Source organism: Athene noctua, chromosome 1 (assembly GCF_965140245.1).
Source record: "Athene noctua chromosome 1, bAthNoc1.hap1.1, whole genome shotgun sequence".
Taxonomy (NCBI): domain Eukaryota; kingdom Metazoa; phylum Chordata; class Aves; order Strigiformes; family Strigidae; genus Athene; species Athene noctua.
Genome location: NC_134037.1, coordinates 210,813,865 through 210,836,716, shown reverse-complemented (window position 1 = coordinate 210,836,716; position 22,852 = coordinate 210,813,865). Strand labels below are relative to the sequence as shown.

Below are 22,852 nucleotides of genomic sequence, written 5' to 3'. Positions count from 1 at the left end.
TTAAAGAAAACTTAATGTGGGGTATGGTGGGTTTTTTTTGCTATTTATGGTGTGCTGTAAGGGTTTTTTTCATGAGGAACACTTGTTCAGCCTATATACATTATATTTCTCTTCGTCACTCTTTGTAGAGTACAGGTTCACTAAAAATAAATACGTAAGCAAAAAAAGTAAAACAAAATGCACATTATATAGTTTGTTCAGGGAAAAAAAAAAAAGAAAAAAGGATTATTATCATTAATGGTTTGATGGCACTTTGTAACTTTTCAACAATGTACTGGGAACGTTCTGGATTATACCCATATGATTTCATCAAGTAATCTGACTAAGATTATTGTGATGAAGAAAAACTGCTATTCTGTTGCAAGAAATAGTGATTGAAACACTTTCCAGTTCAGGAATCCTACCTGTATATGAAACTGGAATAACTTCAAAAGAGGGAAAAAAAAGTCTTTTTTGCTTTTTTCTGCTCTTAGAAATAAGTTCAAACTTATATTTACACTGAAGACGACAGGTTTTGGTCATCATATATACTTGAAAAACTCTTCTTTGTAACTTCCTGCTTTTTCAAAACAAAGTTATTTTTCAGTTACCTTGCAAAGATCTGAGAATCAAAGACAAATGTCTAATTCATCGCCTTTAAAAATTCTAATTCATTATTTTTCTCTGATGAGAATAGTCTATTAGTTTCCTACAGCTACAGAAAAATATTGGAGAACCTTACTGACCCAAACACTTAAAATGGTAAATTAACTTACATCCTCCCCATATAGATGTGTCCTATTCCATGACAGTTTCAATAAACATGTATTTGTCAAATTTTCATTAAGAGCTAACACATTTTCTCATATCTATTAAATGGTCATTGCAAACCAAAAACTCAGTAAATCTATTAATTTATTCAGTGAATGAGTGTCTGTATATGGGTGTAAATTAATAATAACAAATTTTGTAAAATAACAATACTCATAAACACATTGAGTAAACTAATGTAAACCTGTTCATAGTTACAGCATTACAGCCACCTAATCAGTAAGAACTGAGATAATTGTAATTTTTTTCGTATTTCATCAGTTATCCATGGAATGGACCAGAACTGATTTCAAATGGCTGGTCTGAGAAACACTTTGTGTTCCGTTCTCTGTAAAACACAGTCATCAAGGAGCTGCTTTTCCATTACTGTCCTTTCTACCTTTAACTCTAACACAAACTAGAAAATGTGAAGATTAAGTTTAAAAGAAGAAAAACGGTCAATTTAACAGCAAGCTTTGGAATTGCAAGCACTAATAGAAATAACTTTTGTGTGACTTAACAGATCATTTTCATTAAAAGGAAAACAACACCAGCTGTTTCACCAGCTAGTTCTTTCAGACCTCTTTCAAACTTATTTCAAGTGATATGGAGAGATCTGCCTGATCACAAAAAAAAAAAAAAAAAAAAAAGCTTAACGTACAAACATACACCGCATTTCTATTAGTGTGACTTTTTCTGGTACAGCAGTATCTATTTTCTGGTACAGCAGTATCTATACCTGATCTCTGTCAAAGCTAGATTACATTTAATGTGGGTCATCATCATAGAGATTGTTAATCTAAAAAATGGATCACACTGTAGCAAATTCTGTTTAATATTTAATTCAAAAAATATTATGGAATGTGAAACTAATGCTTCGCAGCTCTCTTTTTCTCATGAATTGCTTAGACAAATAATTGAATATCTACTTGCAGAAATATCAAGAAGGAACAGTTCCTATTCTGCCATCTGAAGTTTTTTGACTTTTAAAACTGAACATAATAAAATATAGAGAATGTTTTTGCAAAAGCCCTCCTGGCATCTTCAGTGCGACAAGTGCAGTGCACTGAGCGAATCATGGCCCTCTCAGCCCAGACTGCACTAGACTGAGGATTTTGGGCATGTAGATGAGAGTATGTGTTATATAGCTCAGATTATATGGTGAGGAAATGTGTAGTATCTTAGGATGTAAATCCTGAGAGGATGGTATGGAAAACGTAGAGTGGATGAAGCCAGGTTTGGTTCACTTTCACCTGCACTGTTTCTCTTCTTGAAAACTTTCCCCAAAACCACACTCTTCTGGTTTGTTCTGGAGGAACTTTGTTGTTTCTTCCTGTGAGAGAGTCTGGAAACAAACACATAATGGTTATGTGATCTTGATAATCTTGGAACAGAGCTGATTTATAACACTACGATATGTGGAAGTGAATATGCCGTAAATTTTTTATTCATCTGAATAATTTTAAATTAGTAAATTTTTTATTCATCTGAATCACTTTCAGAAGTCAAATTCAGCCACTCATCCTAGTCTAGTGTCATCTGTAAACTTGCTGAGGGTCGTCACCCAGATCATTAGTAAAGATTATTCAGCTATGTATATACATTGATGAGATTCCCCCTCCTCTAAGCCTTATCTTCTCTAGGTTAAATGGTACCAACACTCTCAGCCTTCCCTTAATCATCTTTGTGACTCAGGTGTGGCCTCACCAGTGTTAGCAGAGGGCCTCACAGGCAAAATTAGTGTGCTAGTATCTTGCATTTGAAGATGAAGCGATAATGATGAGTCAAGTCTTGCCTGCTGAAATTGTTACTAATGAAACCAAAATCCATCTGAACCTCAAACAGCAATTCAAGAACTGCTTAAAGTCAGTTACATTTGCTAGATACCTTCAGTTTGACCTTTAAGTCTTACAAGCACCATACTTCGGGTATCCAAGCATTCCTAGATGTGACATTTTCAAGACAAAAAGCAGTTTCCTTCGAGAGGCTGATCATTACTCCACTTTAGACACATAGGTTGTCCTGAGCACTGATGGCATTGGATTCAGCAGTATGGGAGTAGCAGCTAATTTTTCTGTAATAGATTAGCAATTTGAACTGACTCCAGACCTTTGTCTGTTCATCTGAATTTATGAATCTTCAATTTCTGATTCCATGGTAACTCACCTTCAGTTACTGTCATAAAATAATCTGACATGAAGGGTGCTGCAAGTCAACTCTTTAAATCAGGAGTTCAGAATATTTTAAAGCATGGGTGGTAACATGAGTAAAATGCAAGTAAAAGCCTTCAAAACAGAATGAGGGAAGAGTAGAAAGCAACATTAGTTTTTGTACCAAAGACTGAATTTGCATATAGGAAAATAAAAATAAAAAACCATATATTTATATTTGCTGATACAATATCTAATCATGATTGATTTAAATGGAACTGGAATAAGACTGTGAAAAAGGTTTTGTGGAATCATTGAGAGAAAGTTGACATCTAATCTTTGATGCCACTTTTTCTGTGATATTATAGAATGACAAAGTGCTTTAAATACCATCCAGGAAAAACCTAACTATAGTGGATACTGCTATTCTTGTAAAATCACGCACATACAAAACTGTACTTGAAAATTAAATGGAATTGTCTGAGCCAATTAGAGTTCTTAGATATTATATAGCTTTGACCTGTAATTATGCATTATTTCAGTTATTCAGTTTTCTGAAGTCTCTGACAGTCATGGTAAGTTATGTTATTTCTTCAGATATTTTATCTCTTCTTTGGAATATATTTCTGGTAGAAAATTCTATAGGTCCCTAAATAAATTATACAAGAGATGTTATTTATTGTTCTAAAATGACTCATCTCTTTGATTTTATACCTATTTTAAAATATAATTTTAATCCCTATAAAATTTACTTGGATTTATATTTTAGTTGATTTATATTTAGTTGTTTACTTTGATTACTTAAGAAAACTTGGAATATGAAAATCTTGAAATATTGAGTGATGTTATTTGACAACAAAAAATATAATAATCTACATAATCATTGCAGTTATGACTTGTTAATTGTACTAAAGACATGCAAACTTTTCTATTCAGATTAATCTCTTCTAACTCTGTGGTGGTTTGACCCCAGCTAGAACCCAAGTTCCCATCCATCTGCTTGCTAATCCCCACTAATCAGGATGGTGGAGAAAATTGGAGGATCAAAATCTGAAAGTTTACCAGTTGAGAAAAAGCGAGTATAATAAGTGAAGCAAAGCTGTATGTGCAAGCATAGCAAACAAATTAATTCATTCACTACTTCCCATCAGCAGGCAGATGTTTAGCTACTTACTGAAAAGTAGTGTCTCAGCACATATAATGGTTACTTGAGAAGAGAAATGCTGTAATCACAAACATACCCCTTTCTCCTTCTCTCTCTGAGCTTTTATTGCTAAGTATGACATCATATTGTATGGAATATCCCTTTGGTCAGTCGGGGTCAGCTGTCTTGGCTGTGTTCCATCCCAACTTCTTTTGCATCCCCAACCTATGTACTGGGGAAGGGCATGTGGGAAAAAAAAAAAAAAAAAAAAAAAAAAAAAGAGAAAACCTCCATGGTGTGCAAACACTGTTCAGCAGTAGCAAAAACAGTGGTGTGTTATCAACACTGTTTTGGTCACAAATCCAACTATATACTAGTGTAGTCCAAAATTTACATTAATGCAGACATACTGTATTTGCATAACTTGCAGTTCAGAGCATGTTTATAATTAAGAATAAGTATACTGTCCAAAGTATGCCATAAAGATTTTTTAAAAACCTAGTCTAAGACATTCTAGGCATTGAAAGGATTATTCTGATTTACAAGACAACTTTATTATGAAACTGAAGGATATGACTCATTTTTTTTTCAGGAACACACCACTTGCTCTTTTATCCACAGATCTACACTCTTCAGGAACTTTGTTGGTGACATTCATGCCTTGATAGTCCCAGGGACCATATGTGATATAGGAATCACAGCAAAAGCTGCTGGCTGAGAAACAGCTCACACAGTTTAGACAACGCTGTTAGTGGTCAAGTTGTTCATCTGTTAAGGAATAGCCTCTATTTCAAAGCTGGTATTGTGCCAACACTAATCAGCTTTAACAAAATGTGCATGTCCAATATGAAATTTGAAAGTATCTAAGAAATGGAAAATAAAGAGCTCAGAGTAGAAAATAAGAGACATTAATAGCACAGCAGCTCAGACATTAATGACAGGTTATTTGCAAAGCTGAAATGGGAGAACACTTTTAAAGAAGCAAAACTCCTGACAGAGCTATAAACTGTATTTTTATGTATAATAAACCTAGCATTAAGCTAAGAGAGGGACACGAGCTGTGATGGAAGACATTCAGGACATTATTTTTTTAACCCTAGAATCTGGTGTCTAGTAGTTAGAACACCACAAAGTTGAAAGTAAAACGTACTGAAATACCAGGAATGATTCCTACAACTAAGCATATGTTTGTTAGGACTGCATTTATAATTATTTCACTTGTAATCTTTTGTTTCCCACTGTTAGTTAATTGTTCACCTTCCCTCTGATTAAATCAGCATTTTTTACTTTCTCATTAAGACTGTCTTTGAACAAGATGCATCTAGATGAAACTAACATAGGAAAGCAATGGCTCCCAGCTATGAACAAAATCAAGTACTGTTTTTGGATATTAAAGGATGCATCTCAGGATTAATTTAGAAAATCCCACGCCTGGAATATGTTTGTTTTTTTTTCAGGGTGAAAAGGTGGTGACCACATATCTTTTTGTAAGGAACTTCCCTCATTTCCCTAATTTGACTCATAAATCAAGGGTAAACTGAACCAATTTATCAGTCCTTTATGGAGGGGCCTAATCTGATTAATGGATTATGGGGTAGCATATATTTATTAATTTTTTTTCGAGTAAAGCATTCAGGTTGATGAAACCTATTTTCTAATAAAAGCTAACTATAATTCCAAAAAAGCAAAGAATCAACGTGGGGGGGTGGGGGGTGGTGTTTGGGTTTTTTTGGGTTTTGTTTTGTTTTGTTTTCTTATGTCATCTAGAATGGCAAAAGATCATTTAAAAAAAAGTTTTTAAAATAGTTTACTAGGTAGACTATGTTGGATGATCAGAGCTCAAGCTGTGGTACTCAGAACTATTATATTTGCAACATTAGAACTTCAAAGTTTTCATGAAAACTCCTCAAAATAACGTGCTTGTTTTTTCACAGAAGGCAAGAATAGAAAAAGAAGAAATTTAGCCCAATTTACTCACCCTCAGACTTAAATCTGAGCTAACCTTCTCATCAATATGTACATGTAAATCAATGACAGTAATAATAGTAATAACAGTAATAATAGTAATAATAGTTACTCTATTAGCAGATACTTTGAATTTGACTCACTGAGTTGGATTACTGAAGCATACAGCTAGAAATATTTTCATCAACTTTACTCCCATATGCCACTGATTTCTTCAGTCTATAACCATGTCACATAGCTTCTGGGTATGCTGATTTATCCATTTTTGCTAAAATTTTATCTGTATGTCTAGTGTCATTGCACACAATGGTAAAGAAAAAGTAAAAAAAGGTTTCTTCTAGAAAAGCCCATCATATCTTACTGTACTAAAAAAAAAAAAAAAAAAATCGCAATAGCATCACTTCATGAGTGTTATGACAATTAATTATAGATTGTAGAGAACTTTTTTTTCTTCAAAGTGATTATTGTTCTTATCTAGTCCTAGTTAAGGACTCCCGAAGAACTAGGCAATTATTTCAGTTAAAACTCAAGGTAAATTCTTACTTGAAATTATAATAATTTGTGAGTTTCAATTAGTAAATACCAATACAATTTGTACAGTATATAACATTTAGGAAAGCAACTAAACTCCAAATACATCTTAGAGTTTGGTCTCCACTAATACTCTTGTATTAGTAGGCTAAGACTTTAAAAATATCCACATTTTACATGAATTTAACAATAAAAGCTATTTACACAAGAGAATGAATAAACATTTACTTATGGTTCAGACAAGATAAAGCAGCAGAGCAATAATGAACTGCTTTATCCTATTACTTAATAATACAAAGCATTTTGCAGAGGAAGAGGCATCCTCTTGTCATAACAAAAGCTTTGTAGTCTTAAGATACAAAGATATAAACTGGATGAATAAATACAGGATTGAAACAAAAAAAAACCACTTTCTGGAAATTTCTGCAGTGAGCTTCTGGAATAACCTTTAAATCAGTAAGTGACAAGTACTGGACTTCAGTAAACCTATGAAAGGGATTGTTAACATGATAAAACAGAGGACTTGGCCTCTCTCTGAGTGCTGTTCTTATATGGGTTATGCTCCTGTTTCAAATCTATATTTCCTGCAGTACCTTTGAGATTTGTCTAACAGTCATGTGTCTCAGATTTTCTATAATAAAAGGACAACTATCTTTGTTCCAATGGAGAAATGAATATTTGCTTGTTAGTTTCAGAGCTAGTACAAAGATGAGAAATGGACAAATCAGCATAACGTTAGAATCACTGTGTTTCAATTACAATTAAAAAAAAAATAGTTGAAAGTTTCTTCTTGAAACAAGATTAGCACCTGACTTTCCCCTTCAGAATAACAGGTCTAGCAAACTGAGAAGAGGAACAGACTCATAATTTAGGTTTGCTCTTTCAGACATACCTAAACTTTTCCAAGTGAAAAGAAGAAAAGAACTGATCTTTTCAGGTTCAGGTCCTTTGATTAGGTATGCACTGGGGGGGGGGGGGGGGCTTAGAGATAGATAGATTAGATAGATAGATAGATAGATAGATAGATAGATAGATAGATAGATAGATAGAATCTTATGTCTTCTTTCTCAATGCGCTCTAATTCATTGTATAAAATCCCTGAACAGCTGTCATCCATTCCCATTCTGATCTTTCTAGATTTGTTTCTTTGAAGAGTAACAAAACAAGCATTCTCTTGTCTTTACTCATGGTCAGTTGATTAAGGTACTTTCCTAGAATTAGGATACATCAGTTGATTTCTGTTAGGTTGGATAGAGTCCAGAACACTTTGGTTAGAATTCTACGCAAATGTGAATAGCTGCTTCCACCTTTGCAGTCCTTTGCACTTCTCTGTTTGTCCATGATAAACCAATTCATATTGAAGTTTTGAAAGAGACAGAAGCTATCACCTTCATAACAGTTCCTAAGCATATATTGGAAAGTAGTTAGTGGTTAAGGTGACATTTGGTTGTCATGTATTCATTATGGTAGTAGTGAAACCTTGATTATGTTGGAGAGGAAATAATATTCTCAGCTATGTTCATGTATTGTGTGAAGCTACAGTTGCTTAAGGTAGTTGGATCCCTTGTTCCAACATAAAACACAATCCTCACCGTTAGAAGGGAGGAGTGCAGTACTGTCTTTTAAATACTATATTAAGGCATTATTTAAAACATTCTTACTAATATGGTACGGTTTTACATTCAGTGGTGTTCGAAGGTAAGCAATTGACAGACCATTAACTTGGAATATTAAGAAGATATTTCTTTACAACTCTTTTCCTACAATTTTAGATCTATGAATATGGGTCAACTGATGCCACAATTTTGGTTGTAATGTTTTTCTCATTTTTCTCTGTCAAACTGAGGCACACTTTTGGTGATTTTATTCATTCCTGAAAGAAAAAAAAAAAAAAAAAAAAAAAGATAACAGAATAAGGAATGTAAATTAACAGATTTCTAATCAGTCATATGGTTTCAGTTTAATTTTTCTTCTGATTTCAACACCCGGACAAACTGCTGTCACCAAGTGCCAAGCTGCCTGATCATGGGGCTGACTAGCTGTTACATTTTTTGTCTGTCATAGTAGGCATCTTCTTGCATCAATTTCAGATGTCAGCAACAATGAGCACCTTTGCTTTTTCTAGAACTATAAAGTTGGAAATTACCATCTGCTCAGCCTTCTGTTATGTGAATTCTTCCCTAGAAATAGTTTTCAAGAATATATTAAGAAGTGAAAAAAACAGAATGTGTAAGATGTTGGTAATATAATTTTAACTCTTTCCTTTCACTTCATGAGGCATATTCTTGTTAGAGACACTGAAACAATGAAAGCAAACAAACAAAGTTCTAGTTCACAATAATTTGGTTTATAGCATTGAGTTATTTAGCACTGCAATTCTTTACCTTATAATTAAATGTTTTCTATATAATTTTAATGTTTTTAGGATGGTATTTAAAATATTCAAAATTCGTTTGGTGTTCTGATCACATCAAAAGTTTGGAAAGTGTGTATTCAGCAGTAATTTGTGCCAGAATAAGGGATCTACTACTAGAATACCCGTAAAAAAAAAGCAACACAGCAAATACAGTCTATGTAGAGTTTAATTCAGAATAAGGAATGAGCATAGTTTTTTTTAATTAAAATTACTGTGCATAAAGGATTTTTTCTTCTTTCCTAAAAAAAAGGTCTACTATATGGCTACTTAATGCTGAGCTCATCATATACAGAGTTTTTGACTTACATTTGTGGGCTGTATACCCAGTTACCTGATGCGTGATTCGGCAACAACACAACACTGAAATTATAAACCAGTGTATGGAACACTGGTTTCCCAAATGTGGGTGATGCAAAATATGAAGTTAAATTTGAAACCCAGCAGATCCCTTCTCGTTTTACTATAATTTCAATAAGTATAATGACAACTTTTTTTAGGTTCAGTATTTACACAGATACAAATCACAAATACCTTATTTAATAGGGTGCTCACTCAAGAAAAATTAAGCCAATGGGAACATTCTCACTGACTTGAATGAATTGTGTATGGGGATTTCCCTTTATTAGTCCCTCACTGCTTGAGAAACATGAAATACCATAGGCCTTAGAACTACAGGGTTTTTCAATAGAGTCTTAGTGCAATAGTTTCTAACACTGACAATTTTTTGCCTATTTTCTTTTTCATGAAAGCTATTCTTACTTGGAAAAGGAAAAAATAAAAGTGTAATTACATTTTCCATAGTACAGACTAAATTTGAAATGCAGTGTCACAACTTAACAATTCATCTTGTAGCATTATATTCATGTGATGGAAGCTTTTAAAAAATCATACAACAGCACAATTTTATTTGGAGCATCTATTGTTCTCCTTTGTTTTCCAAGCTGGAACAAGAAAACTGGAAAGGTTTCCATAGTTTTTTTCATTAGTATGACAGATGTGACTGGTAGTGTGCCAGCACACTTTTATTCTCAGTTGATGACAGAGTATTAAAAGCTATAATCAAGAAAAAAGCACTCAGTATTCAGTGTTTGGCTTTTTTATGTTACTTGAATACAACTTTGCAAAGCAAACCCTGTAAACTTCACTAAAAAATGACACAATAGGTGATATTGTTGATATTGTGCTTTGTTTAAAGTAATCACTATTTCCTTTCCTTACTAAAGTAATAAACTAGTTCAGTAACTCCAAATATAAGATTTTGAATTAATTTTAATTCTAACATTAACATCTTTCTGAAAAATCCCACCTACAGAAAGACTTTAATTATTTTCAGTATCTGAAGCAGTATGAAACCTGAACCGTGAAGTTTAGAGGGCTTCACTTCAGAAAATAGTAGATCTTCAGTTAAAGATATGCACTGTATTAATAATTATCTAACTAACATAGAATCGGTATAATTATAAATTTAGTATTAAATAATTATAATAATAATTAATATTAATTATTATTATTATTATTATTATTTATTTAAAAAAAAAAAAAAGCTGCTCAAAACACAACAGTCTTCCTTATTTCTACAACAGTCTTCCTTATTTCTAATTCTCTAGTCCCAGATTCAACAAATGCCACTCAGGCAAAACTTTCCCATAATATTTTGAAACCTAAACACTTGGACTCTCTTGCAAGTGTTTCCCTACAGTATAGGAAAAGATGGGAATCAAATTCCTAAATCTAACCACTGAGCTACACAGGGTGAGGAATAACCCTTTAACATTTCTTGGGATTTTTAAAATAAGGTGACAAATTCTCAACTTGTTTCTCTCTGATAAACTCAAGGGATGTTCATAGCATATGCAACTTGTTTCAGATACAGCTATTGCCCACTTTGAGTTATATAAAGAATAGTCAAATAACATGTATGATCAAGATAAGTGCAATACACTGTGAATTCTGAATTACCAGGATGTATTTCTAGGATAAATCTTACTAATTTTTACCTGTTTGTTATATCAAAACATTTCAAATAGCTAATTTTTGTCATTAACAACTTCAAATACCCCAAAATATTAAATAAGTTACCATGGCTATAGGTATGGATCACCAAAACTCATGCTACAGAAAAGCATGCATCTGTTTTTAGAATTCCTGAAAGAGCAACAAGATCAAAACAGGTCCATTGTTTTTTTTTCAGGAGGTGTCAAGTACATCTAATGTTAGACATGCAAAAGTCTCAATCTTTTATCAAAGCAGAGTGATTTCAGATAGCATACTTCTGGCTGCCATGTTTCTTTTATGTTGGCTGGTTAAATATCTAGTAATCACATCAAATAATTCTTCCTTATCATATCATTATTGTTATTGATTTGATGAATATAACACTCTCAGATCCTCACAACCTACAATCTTCTGCTGGTAAGTTACATGTTAAGGAAAGATTTCAAAAACTGTTGACACAAATGTGGAGAAAAGTAACACAGAAATTTCAGTATGTGAAGGAGAAAATCTGTCTCTTGTAGAAACTGACTGTCTCTACACATTTAGTACATTTTTAATTAAAGAGTAAGAATTATCATCTCAAATAAACCAACTGTGGTAGGGTGTAACCATCATTTTATTGGCTTTAATTATCTCAGTGTCTCACACTTACCTTTTCCTGACACTGACATACCATTCTTGAGCTGTGCATATCAACAGAAATGTTATGCTTTTTCATACTGTTGTGTTACACTCAGCCATAGCAGCTGTTTCTGTTTCCTCAGTGATATGTATCTTTATACTCTGAAATGAATGAAACATTTATTAAGTTTCATTCTGGCCACTGGAATACTTGAAATTAATAGCTCCTGTTTAATTTTCAGTAAAACACATTATCCTGGTGTCATGAATTGTATTAGAATCATGGAGGTAGTGACAAGCAAATGATCTCTGCATTCTTGATAATAGCAGATTAATCTTTCATGATAATTTAATGCCCTATTTGGAAAAGGAAGAAATGATTTTGTATTCATTTTAGGTTATTGTTGATCTTCACTGACCTCTAAATGGTACGTTTGTGATTTTCTGTGTATCCATTTAAATACTACTAGATGTCAAATTTTCCTAAAAGAGTGTCATCATTTTTCTTTAAATTCAAACTCAAACCTAACTGTCCTCAAATGTTGTAAAACTTATTTCGTTAAGTTGGTCCTAGACTTTACTTTGACTCTAAATGAGGTGTTCCATTTCATTTTTATATCGCATAACAATCATTTAAATTTAAAATACACTACAAAAAATATTTAGCATAATTCCCTTTAAAAATTAAAAGGGGAAATTGTTAATTGGAAAAATAATGACAATGCTTGAAATTCCTGTGATTTTTTTTTTTTTTTAACACTTTACTAAATAATTTTCTGTTTCTCTGGAACAGTTTCAGCTTCCAAAGTAAATATTTTGAGTGTTGAAACCTCTGTATACAATTGTGGGTATATAAATTAAACTAAACTACCCCAAATTCTAGCAATTTGAAGTCTGTCTTGTCTGGCCTCCATCTCCAGAGACCTTCAGTGTTCTTTCTCTCTTTGGGGATATCGTATTTGATTGAATGGGCCCAGAAAATGAATGTAATGATCAGTGATGATCAGGGGATGTAAAAAACCCAGCATATTTATATTTTTGTCAAAATGTAGATTGCTATCTCAAAAATGTGTTATAGTCAGGGTAAGAAATTGTCTTGTTTGTGGGTCTATAGTTGCAGAATACAATGTTCTTCTGTTCAGAAATAGTTGGACTGTGCTGGCAGTTAGCCCAGGAGATGATGGCTAATGTACCCAGGGAACACTGGAAGGCCAGCTGGGGAATGTTAAGATTAGCAGCCAATGAAAATTGTAGAAAATCAGCTCTTTTTAGTGGAGAAGCGAAGCTCAATATGAACAGAAGACAGTGAAGAAGGGAACTGTTGTTCTAGGCAAAAAATGCTTGCTTCTCAAATCCCCACTCCCATGTTGTTGTTTTAGGTTAGTAAATGACAAAAAAAAAAAAAAAAATCCAAACCCTACTTTCTTTCTGGAAAAACATCTTAAATTATACAAGCTCAACTGTCAAGTAAACACAAAGATGTAAAATTTTGAATGTCAAGTCTCAGATCAGGAAATTTCAAAGAAAAGAGAGAATAGAAACCTATAGATTGTTGGACAGTGAAAATGACATCAACAGTATGTTTTCCGCATCCTGAATCCAAACTTGTCGTGCGCAAGCTTTGTAATACAGGATTCTACAATGTCAGATGAAAAAAAGTTTGGTTCTGAAGAATACAAAATTTTCTCGATGGCTGCTATCATATTTTTTCTTAATAGATAATCCTTTAGGCTTCTTTAATTTAGCAGTGTCAGGAAGGTGACAGGTCTTTTTCCACTACTCATATTATGTTAGATGTGTCATGGAGTCAGTGCTCTTAGTGATGCCTCATGCAGAAACATGAGAATGAATCACATAATCAATACCACTCCAGTGAGCATTCACCTCTAGACAAGAATATTAGGTATTTACTTTGTGTGCAGGTGTAAGTTGTTTATTGGCTTGTTTTAAGGTTTAGTAGGAAGTGACTTAGGGGATAATTCATAAAAAAATAACCTGTGGGGAGACTGAGAAAAGATTGGTGAGTATATGGAAGCTTTTAGTTATTTTTAAGAAGGTATATGCCAATATGATACATGCTGTATGAAAAGTCGAGTGAACATTGTTACATTTATGAAACAAACCTGATTGCTATTACATAAAAAACCCCAACTTCACACAATATCACTACAATCTGATATTAATAATAACATGGCTTTGAATAAGGCCAGAATGGCTGGCATCAGAAACAGTTTGAGGAATCCTTAGCAATCTTGAATTCTGAAATAAGCCCAGAATGCTACATGGTATTTCTTATGTCTTTTCATGACTGGATTAAAAAAGATGTATCTATTATAGAACAAGAAACTAGGCAGGGGTAAAGTTATGGCCCCAAATTTGGTATTTTTACATTGCATGTCATTGTGTTGAATAGTATGGTATACAGTTTATGAAACTGTATTCTTCAACCTTCCTCTTTAGAAAGAGTAATTTGTAATAAGAATGGTGGAAAAGCACTCAGGAGGTGAGCACTCTGTTTTTTTTTTAATTTTGATATCTTTAGGATAATGTCAGACTATAGTCACAACTCATTACCTCTTTTGTCACTCCCTGGAAATTTAGAAAAATAAGAGAAGGTCATAAATCTCAGCTACCACTTGAAGTGGTAATTCAAATGGCTTTTTTTTCTTTTTTTTAATTGAATCTGTGTCTGTAGACTGTTTAGATACTCCAACTTTTATGAAGTGACAATTTAGGAATGGCAATTTCATAATTATAGACATCATCATCCCACATGACAGTATAGTAATATTTTTCTAGTTTAACTTCAGAGCACATAGAAAATTAGATATTAAAAAAAAAACAAAAAACAAAAACCAAAAAACAAAAAACACCAAACTGTAAATCATAGGGCATTTTTATAAAACAATGTGTCTATTTCTACCATATTAGATGTCTTCCTTCTCTTGCTTCAGACTTAATTGAAATAAACTTCCATACCATTTCCCTCTGGAGTACTGTCTTATGGTTACAACTTGCACAGCTCATTCTTTGATTTTGGCAGGGACTGTTTTATGAGTCTTGGATATTCATTATGAGTTTTGGATATTCATTATCTAGTCATCTAGTAAATATTTCCATTTCATTTGACATCAATTGTCCAACCATAATTTATGAATCCAGCACATAAATTTATTTCTGCAGTATTAACATTCCTCCTGAAATCCTTCTGTTTGTGCTCCCCTACTCAGGGTTCTTTCAGTAGGTTGTCAACAACATCTAGCAAGGTTGGTAAAGTGGTTGGAAAATTAAGAAAAAATGTACTATCATTCTTCATCAGATTTAACAATTTGTAAGTATCCTTTCAAGCAAAACCTTCAGCATCTGTCTGGCCTTTTTAAATTTAAGATATCAACTGGTCTATTATAGTGTACTTAGAATTATTCAATTATATTATGTCTCTCAAATTCCAGAGAAAACTTTTCACTGATCAGTAAGATAATGCAGGTCTCACAGAGTTGGAGTTTGAGACTGAATACTGTTTTGACCCCTGAAGTATGAGATTTTTCTGCTCTCTCCTCAGTTTACTGATATCTAAGATTTCTTTCTTACAAAATGGTGAAAGGCTGAGATATTTCCATATTTTTCCATAAAAATTTGTATTGATAGCTAGTTAATGAATTCTTTGTATACTGCTTTTCACAGTTTACCTCGCCACATTCAAAATTCCATGGATTCATGGGATAAGCAGAATCCTCATGTAACAGTATATTTCCTTTAATATCCATAATAATAAAGTTATTCATAATTTTCATAATTATAATGAAATTATATTTATAATTATAAATAATTATAAATATAATTATTCATTGAATATATTCAATGTGTATGCTGATACAAATAAAATACAACCACCTTCTCATAAATAAGGTATAATTCAGAGATTAAAATAAGAAAGTATTAAGAACTACATTAAAATGCCATAAAAAATCATCACAATTGCTGATTGGTAAATCATTTGAGTTAACAACTTCCATTAAAAGAATCCACCTTGTGTAAATAAAAGCAGTAGAACAGATGTAATAAAAGCTACCGAGGTGTTCAATTTTTATTTCAGTTTTCACCATGAAAATTTCTTCTTGAAAAAGGCTGCTCATCCAGAAGTATTATAATACAAAAAAACCCACTGTTAAACACTGTAAACAAACATATTATGTTTTTCCTGCTGTAAGACTATCAGTTTTGTTTCATCGGGCTTGCAGATCGAGTGGGTAGGATCAGTTTGAAACCATGGAATTGATCCTGCATTTCTCCTTGCTGTTTGAATCATAGAGGTTGAAGATGTGATATAATATTTATGTGGGAGTAGACAACATTTAAATACAAGTACTTGCAACAGCTGGGGCAGCAGCACACATATTTTGACTGAAGGCAAAAGCCATTATTTCCAATAACACAAGCAACAACAGAACATACACTTGGCATCCCAGCTCCTTGCATTTTTTTCCTTTTCATTTTCCACTTGTCAAGTAGGCAGTGAGAGCAAAGTAAGGCCGGCATTCCCTCAGGGCAAAAAATAATTCTCTGCTCAGTTACTCAAAAGTGTACAGCTTTCCATTTTCATTGGTGTCTCAACCATTTCTGCTTTATACTTCAAATTCTCTGATGACTCAGGGGACTCTTCTTCAACTGATTATCTTCTTATTTTATGTGTGCTCACTTGTTGTTTTGTTTTTTGTTTTTTTTCCTTATTAAGGAAATGTATCAACTCGATCTTAATTTTTTCTTCTCAGAACACAATTCACTGCAGTCTGAGACAGAACTATGAGGTTCATTTTTGAAGAACTGCCTTTCTCCCCCTTTTTTCTCTGTTTTTTTTTACTCCCACTCTTATTCTTTTATTTGTCAGTTATTTTGCCAATTTATTTGCCATTTATTCTATTATTTACACATAAAACTAGCAGCTTAACATGTTATGGATGCTCTGATTGACTTGTGTTGTGCTTGCTCATAGTATGTCTTTGGCCTTTCCCTTTTAGTGCCTATAGCCTTTTAGAGCACAATACAAACATGAATTTTAAAGAAGTGTAGGATAGATGCCATAATACAATAGTGGGAATTTTCTTGCAGCACATTCTTCTTCAGATGAGTGCTACAGAAGCCATTGGAACTCCAGCTGGACAGCAGCAGCAATCATGATACACTAAATGATTAAACTGCAATTATTGGTTGTTAAGACTGGTGTCTTTTTATGCATTCAGATAAGCCTTGACTGATGAGACACAGTTGTATAACCAGCTAAGATGACCATGCATCTTTTTTTAAAATATATGTCCCTTGGAGTGATTGTACATCTTGTGTTTTAAGGGCATAAATCTTATTTAATTCTTTTGTCACAATAAGGGGAAACTTCAATCAATCAAACCTTCATGGCAACACTAAGGTTGTAACTGATGATTAAATCTTGCTTCTTTATATCATTCAACCAAAGTGGGTTTTCTTATTAAAAATGCACAGTAAAATTCTTCTTTTTTGGTGTCTTGAACAAGTCATGATAGTACATCTTAAAGAAAAAAATAAAGACTTAAGTTTAATATTTTGACAGTTAAAAAGTGATATTAATCTAAATGTCTGTATTTCATGTTTGCAACTTTAAAATAATGAAATATCATTAAAACAATAAAAATTGGAGAAAATTACTTTGGAAGTGGGATCCTATGCTTTACTGGAAATGTTGAGTGAGTACAGAAGGCAGAATACATCTTTGTTCCTTATTATCAAGTAGATTCTTTTGCTGTGGCCTAGAATTCTTTTATGAAGGCTATCCCTTGACTCTCAAGAAAGTACATTCCAGTCTCAGTAACTTATAAATAGAGTAGGACTCTGGTTCTTACAGAGATTAGCTGCTTGTGGTATGTTACTAGCTACTTAAGAGATTAAAGTGAGCTTCAGAGATGTGTGTGGAACAAAAAAGAGAAGGGGGTTTCTTTTGAGTTTAGGCACAGGCCAGCATGACTTTCAGAAGAACACTGAAGAGGAAGACTCCTACAAAAAAATCACTGTGCTGATATTTCTTTCAGAACCTTTATGAAGATTATGTTTTGATGGATGAAGAACCAGAGACAGAGGTAAAAACCTGGAAATGACCGAGAATAATGTGAATACTCACTCCTCTGGCACTTCTTCAAAACTGAATGTGGGCTGTCATTGTTGAAAGCTGTCTCATTTTCCCAAGCCATGAGTTGTTTGAGATCAAATAATATGCTCTGAACTCAAGCAGTAGTAGTATGCATTTCTTCAGAACTTTTAATAGAAGATGTTAAAACTCTTTTAAAATTTTGTAAAATAAAAGACTTCAAAACAAAAGGAAGTAGAGAGCAAGAAGAGCTGAATTCTAAGGAAACCGCAGAGAGAATCATGCTGTATGTTTATGCTTTTGGCATCTGAAGTTGAACATTAAAACAAAAAAAACCAGTTCTCACAGTAGTGATGTATCACAGTGTAGTTTGTACTACACGTGTAAGCTAAGACTGAATTCATGTCAATTTGCTCAAGTTGCAGCCATAACTATCGTGAGCATAACTATAAAGATATCATTAAACTTCATAAAGTTATATGTTATGTTATCCAAGATGAACAAAATACTTTATGAAAAAAGTGGAGAAAACATTCTCTGTCAAAGATATCAATTACTACAATTACATCTACTGTATTTTATGTGGATGAGGTTTTCAGTTATTGATGTTATATTGTCAGATAAAAGAGAGCAAACAAAAGGAGACTAAAAGTGTTTATAGCAGTATTTCTAAGAATGAAGCAAAACTTATTACTTTTACATTGAATAAAAAAAATATATATCAGTAACATCTATAATCTTGTTAAATAGATAATATACTTACAGCTAGCAAGTATTTTATTCTGCTTTTTGTCTGTAATTAAACTGATGCATCCTGGTAGCCTTTCTTTTTTTTTTTTTTTTTTTTTTTTTTTCCCAGTTACCAGACATGTTTAACTCTTTTTGAAGGGAGGGAGAAGGAAAGAAAGAAAAGTATTTGAAATTTATTTCTGTATGATCATTTATGCTTCAAACTGTGGAAATACAGATATGTGTCTGATGTTTTCTACTTCCCTAAGAAGTGAAAAATGAGAGTAGCATTTGATATAAGCTCATTGTATAGCTCTAATATTATATAGTGTAAACTAAAAATGTGACTGACTTGTCAACATTTGATCTTAAAACCATGTAAAAAAGGTTATCAACCACTTTACTTCAAAAAAGGCCTTAGACTTACAGTAGCAATATAATTTTGTCAGCCTTTGATAACTGAAAATTATACGATACAATATATTCCTACTGGAGATTAGATAAGTGGAAGCTACATTTACATACCCAGTTAAATTTGTTAAATTTTTATTTTCATGGTTTTTAAAGATAAAAGAGCATTAGCATTAACATTAGCTTATTCTGGAAGATTTTATAAGTTACATTTACTACACTGGTATTAACTCTCTCATGTTAAGAAAACTACTTCAAAGAAACCTTGGGTAAAAATTAAGAGTCTGGTTAATTGGACTCGATCCCACCAAAGACTCCTTGTAGAGGTACCAAACTGAAGTGCACATATTTATGTTCAGTGATACCCCTGAAACTGGCAAATGTTATCACCTGAGCTCCTTTTTAATAAGTGTTTTGAAATAAAAATGGTATGTGCTTACAAAACCAAAGTAGATCAAACATAAGGAAAAAAAGACTATAAAGATATTGTGAACCTTAATAAACTATAAGAGAATTATTTGGATATGTTAATTGGATTATAACTACTTAACAAAGAATGCCACCTGGTAACAACTGGTAGTTTGTCAATATCACAGACATTTTCCAGAAAAGTGAGGGGGCAAATTATGTATTTTTTTATGTTTATATGATTATCACAATATTCTTCTTTGAGTAATTAAAATGTCATTGCTATGAAAGCACTAAATTTTTATTTACTTATACCAAGACCAGTTGGGAATTTTAACAAACAAAAATCCTGGAACTCAGTAAATTTCTGTATCTTCATACTCTCATGTAGCAAAATTTCTTGCCGTAAAACCTTATGGCTAAAAGAATCTTTATATTTACAGTGAAAGAAGGCCTGAATATAGACATTAAAAACATTCATTTTGGTGTTACCAGAATGAGTTCAGCAAACAAAGTCTATTGGTCTGGTTTAAGTGCTCTCTGTGACTAAATGGAGATTCTTTATTTGGATTAAGATGAAAAGGATTTGGACCATAAAATTGTAGAGTAAGTCTTGAATGCCTCTGAGGATTGGTATTCTACAACTTCCCTGGACAACTTGTTCTAATATTTGATCATCCTTAGCATGAAATTCCACATACACACACACACACACACACCCCCTTAATTTCTCATGTTCTGACTTGTGTCCATTGTCTTTCATTTTATCACTATGCACTCTCAGGAAGAAGAGTCCAGCTCCATTTCTTTATATACTCCCATTAGGAAATTGAAGACAGCAATGAAGTGCCCATTTAACTTTCTCGTCTTAAGGCTCAACAAACCCAGGTGTCTCAGTCTCTCCTCATATGTTATATTCTTCAGCGCCATGACCCTCTCTGTGGTCCTCCACTGGTCTCACTATTCAAGAATATCTTATCAATGTCCTACTTAAAGTGGGGATCCCATAAGTACACACAGTATTCCAGATGTAGTTTCCCACATGCCAAAGCGAGAGGAAGAACCATTTAGCTGAACCTGGAAGCTACACTAGTGCTAATACAAACAAACATGTCTGTGACCCTCTTTGCTGCAAAGGCACACTGCCAATTTATGCTGAATTCTTGACCACCAGAATCCCAAGGTCCTTTTCTGCAAAGCTGATTTCTAACAAGTTGAACCACTGCCAGTGCTGCTGCAGGAGAATATTTATTTCCATACACATAACTCTTCATGTACCTTTTTGGAAGTTCATGAATTTCCTGTTAGGACATTTCTCCACCCTTTTGAAGACCCTCTGAATAGATCTTCCAGTTTCTTGATGATTCCTCCCAATTCAGTATTGTCCATCAGTTTTCTGACAGTGCACTATATCACATCAGCCAGGTCACTAAAAAAAAAAAACAAAAACCAGAATAAAGTACAAAATCCTAAACTGTACCTGCCTCAGTATGAATCTCTGAAGAATACTACAGGCAACTGGCAATTAGTTGGATTTTTAGCCACGATCAAAACCTTTGATCCTAGTAGTTCAGCTGATTACTACCCACCTTCTCAAATTCTCCACTTTGTCCGTAAGGTTCATCTGGCTGAACATGTCAAAGGTCTTGCTAAAGTCAAAATGTAGAACAGCCACTGTTTCCTCTCCAGGTATGGAGCTAGTTTTCCTGTTGCAGCAGAAAATAAAATCAGTCATAAATAATCTGTACTTCATCAATATATTCTATTTGTAATCAAGAAAAGATAAGTTTAGAACTTATCTGAGCTAGTTTCATCTTATTGTCCTCCATGAGTAGAACGTGGTGACCCAGACGGAGCTGCCACACAAACATGCAGCAGTCCAGGTCCCAGACTGCAGGGAGTGCCTGAGCCTGTCAGTCCTGCCGGAGGGCAGCAGTGACAGCACCTGTGTGCACTGTGATCAGCTAGATGACCTGCTCAGCCTGGTGATGGAACTCAGACAAGAGGTCGAAAGATTAAGAAGTATTAGTGAGTGTGAAAGGGAAATTAGTTGATGGAGTAGCACCTTAGCACCACCTGAAGCAAAAGGAGCAAATGGAGGCTCCAAATGAGGCAGGTGATCCCTCACTTTTTTGTTACCAGGAAGAAGGAGGGAACCTAAGAGATAGGGGAGGCTAGAAATAGGTCCCTGCTCACGGAGTCAAGAAAATCCTCTCCTAACCTCCCTCACCCTCCATGATGTCCCTTCACACAAATACAGGGCCCTGGAACTTTTGAATGAAGAAAAGAAGGAGGAAAAAACTGAGACCAACAAGGAAGAAGACCAAGGTCCACCAAGGCCGGGTCGTTCTAGACCAGGTATTAGAACCAGATTAAAAATAACCCCAGATGGGTCACTGTAGTAGGTAACTCCATTCTGAGGGGTGTTGAAGGCCCCATATGCAGACCAGACCCATTTCATAGGAAGTCTGCTGCCTCCCTGGGACCCAGGTCAAGGGCCTCACAGCAAAACTCCCCGCTCTAGTGAGACCCAAGGACTACTACCCTCTCTTGGTTTTACAGGTAGGTAGTAACGACATTACAAGGAGAAGTCCTAAAGAAATGAAGAGAGATTTCAGGGCCTTGGGGAAACTGGTTAAGGGGTCAATGGCACAAATTCTGTTGTCCTCCATCCCTTCAGTTGTGGGGATGGATGAAAAAGAGTACAGAAGAATTCAACAGATGAACTTGTGGCTCCAAGACTGGTGTTACCAGCAGGGCTTCGGATTTTTCAATCATGGGTTACTATACAGGACGCCAGACCTTTTGTCATTAGATGGGATGCACCTGTCCCAGAGGGGGGGAAAGGATCTTGGGGCAGGAGTTAGCTGGGCTCATTGAGAGAGCTTTAAACTGGATTTGAAGGGGGAAGGGGGCAAAACATTGGCTCATCTGAAATGCAGGTATACCAATGCACACAGCATGGGTAACAAACAGGAGGAGCTTGAAACAGGAAAATTACGATGTTGTGGCTATTACAGAAACATGGTGGGATGTCTCCCATGACTGGAGTGTGCCAGTTGATGGCTACAAGCTCTTTAGGAGGGATAGACAAGGAAGGAGAGGCAGTGGGGTGGTGCTGTATGTTAGGGATAGTTATGATTGCTTTGAGCACAAGTGTAGTGAAGACAGGGTGGAGTGTCTTTGTGTTAGAATCAGGGGGAAGGCCAACAGGGCAGGAGTAGGAGTCTACTATAGGCCACCCAACCAAAACAGAGAGGTGGATGAAATATCTCTGGGCATTTCAGAGAAATCTCACAATCTCTTGTCTTGTTCTTGTGGGAGACTTTAACTTCCCAGACATCTGCTGGGAATACAACACAGCAGAGCGGGACCAATCCTGGAGATTCCTGGAATGTGTGGCAGAAAACTTCACACAGCTGGTGAGTGAATCAACCAGACAAGGTGCCCTGCTGGATCTCCTCTTTATGAACAGAGAAGGACTGGTGGATGATGTGGTGGTTGGAGATCAACAAGGGCACAGGTATCATGAAATAATAGAGTTCTCTATTCTTAGGGAGGCCAGCAGAGGGAGCAGC

The 22,852-nt window shown here is 34.3% G+C and overlaps 1 long non-coding RNA gene across 2 annotated transcripts; it reads right to left on the bottom strand.

Moving 5' to 3' along the window:
- Positions 1–2,039: 2,039 nt before the first annotated feature.
- On the bottom strand, positions 2,040–20,975 carry LOC141972894 (uncharacterized). 2 transcript variants are annotated; one of them, XR_012635446.1, is made up of 3 exons: positions 20,864–20,975; positions 20,553–20,703; positions 2,040–2,134 (listed from the first exon to the last, which is right to left on the bottom strand). It is a non-coding gene; the product is annotated as an uncharacterized LOC141972894 (long non-coding RNA). The 2 variants fall into 2 exon arrangements; XR_012635447.1 differs by lacking the exon at positions 2,040–2,134 and adding an exon at positions 16,994–17,153.
- Between the last annotated feature and the right edge of the window lie 1,877 nt (positions 20,976–22,852).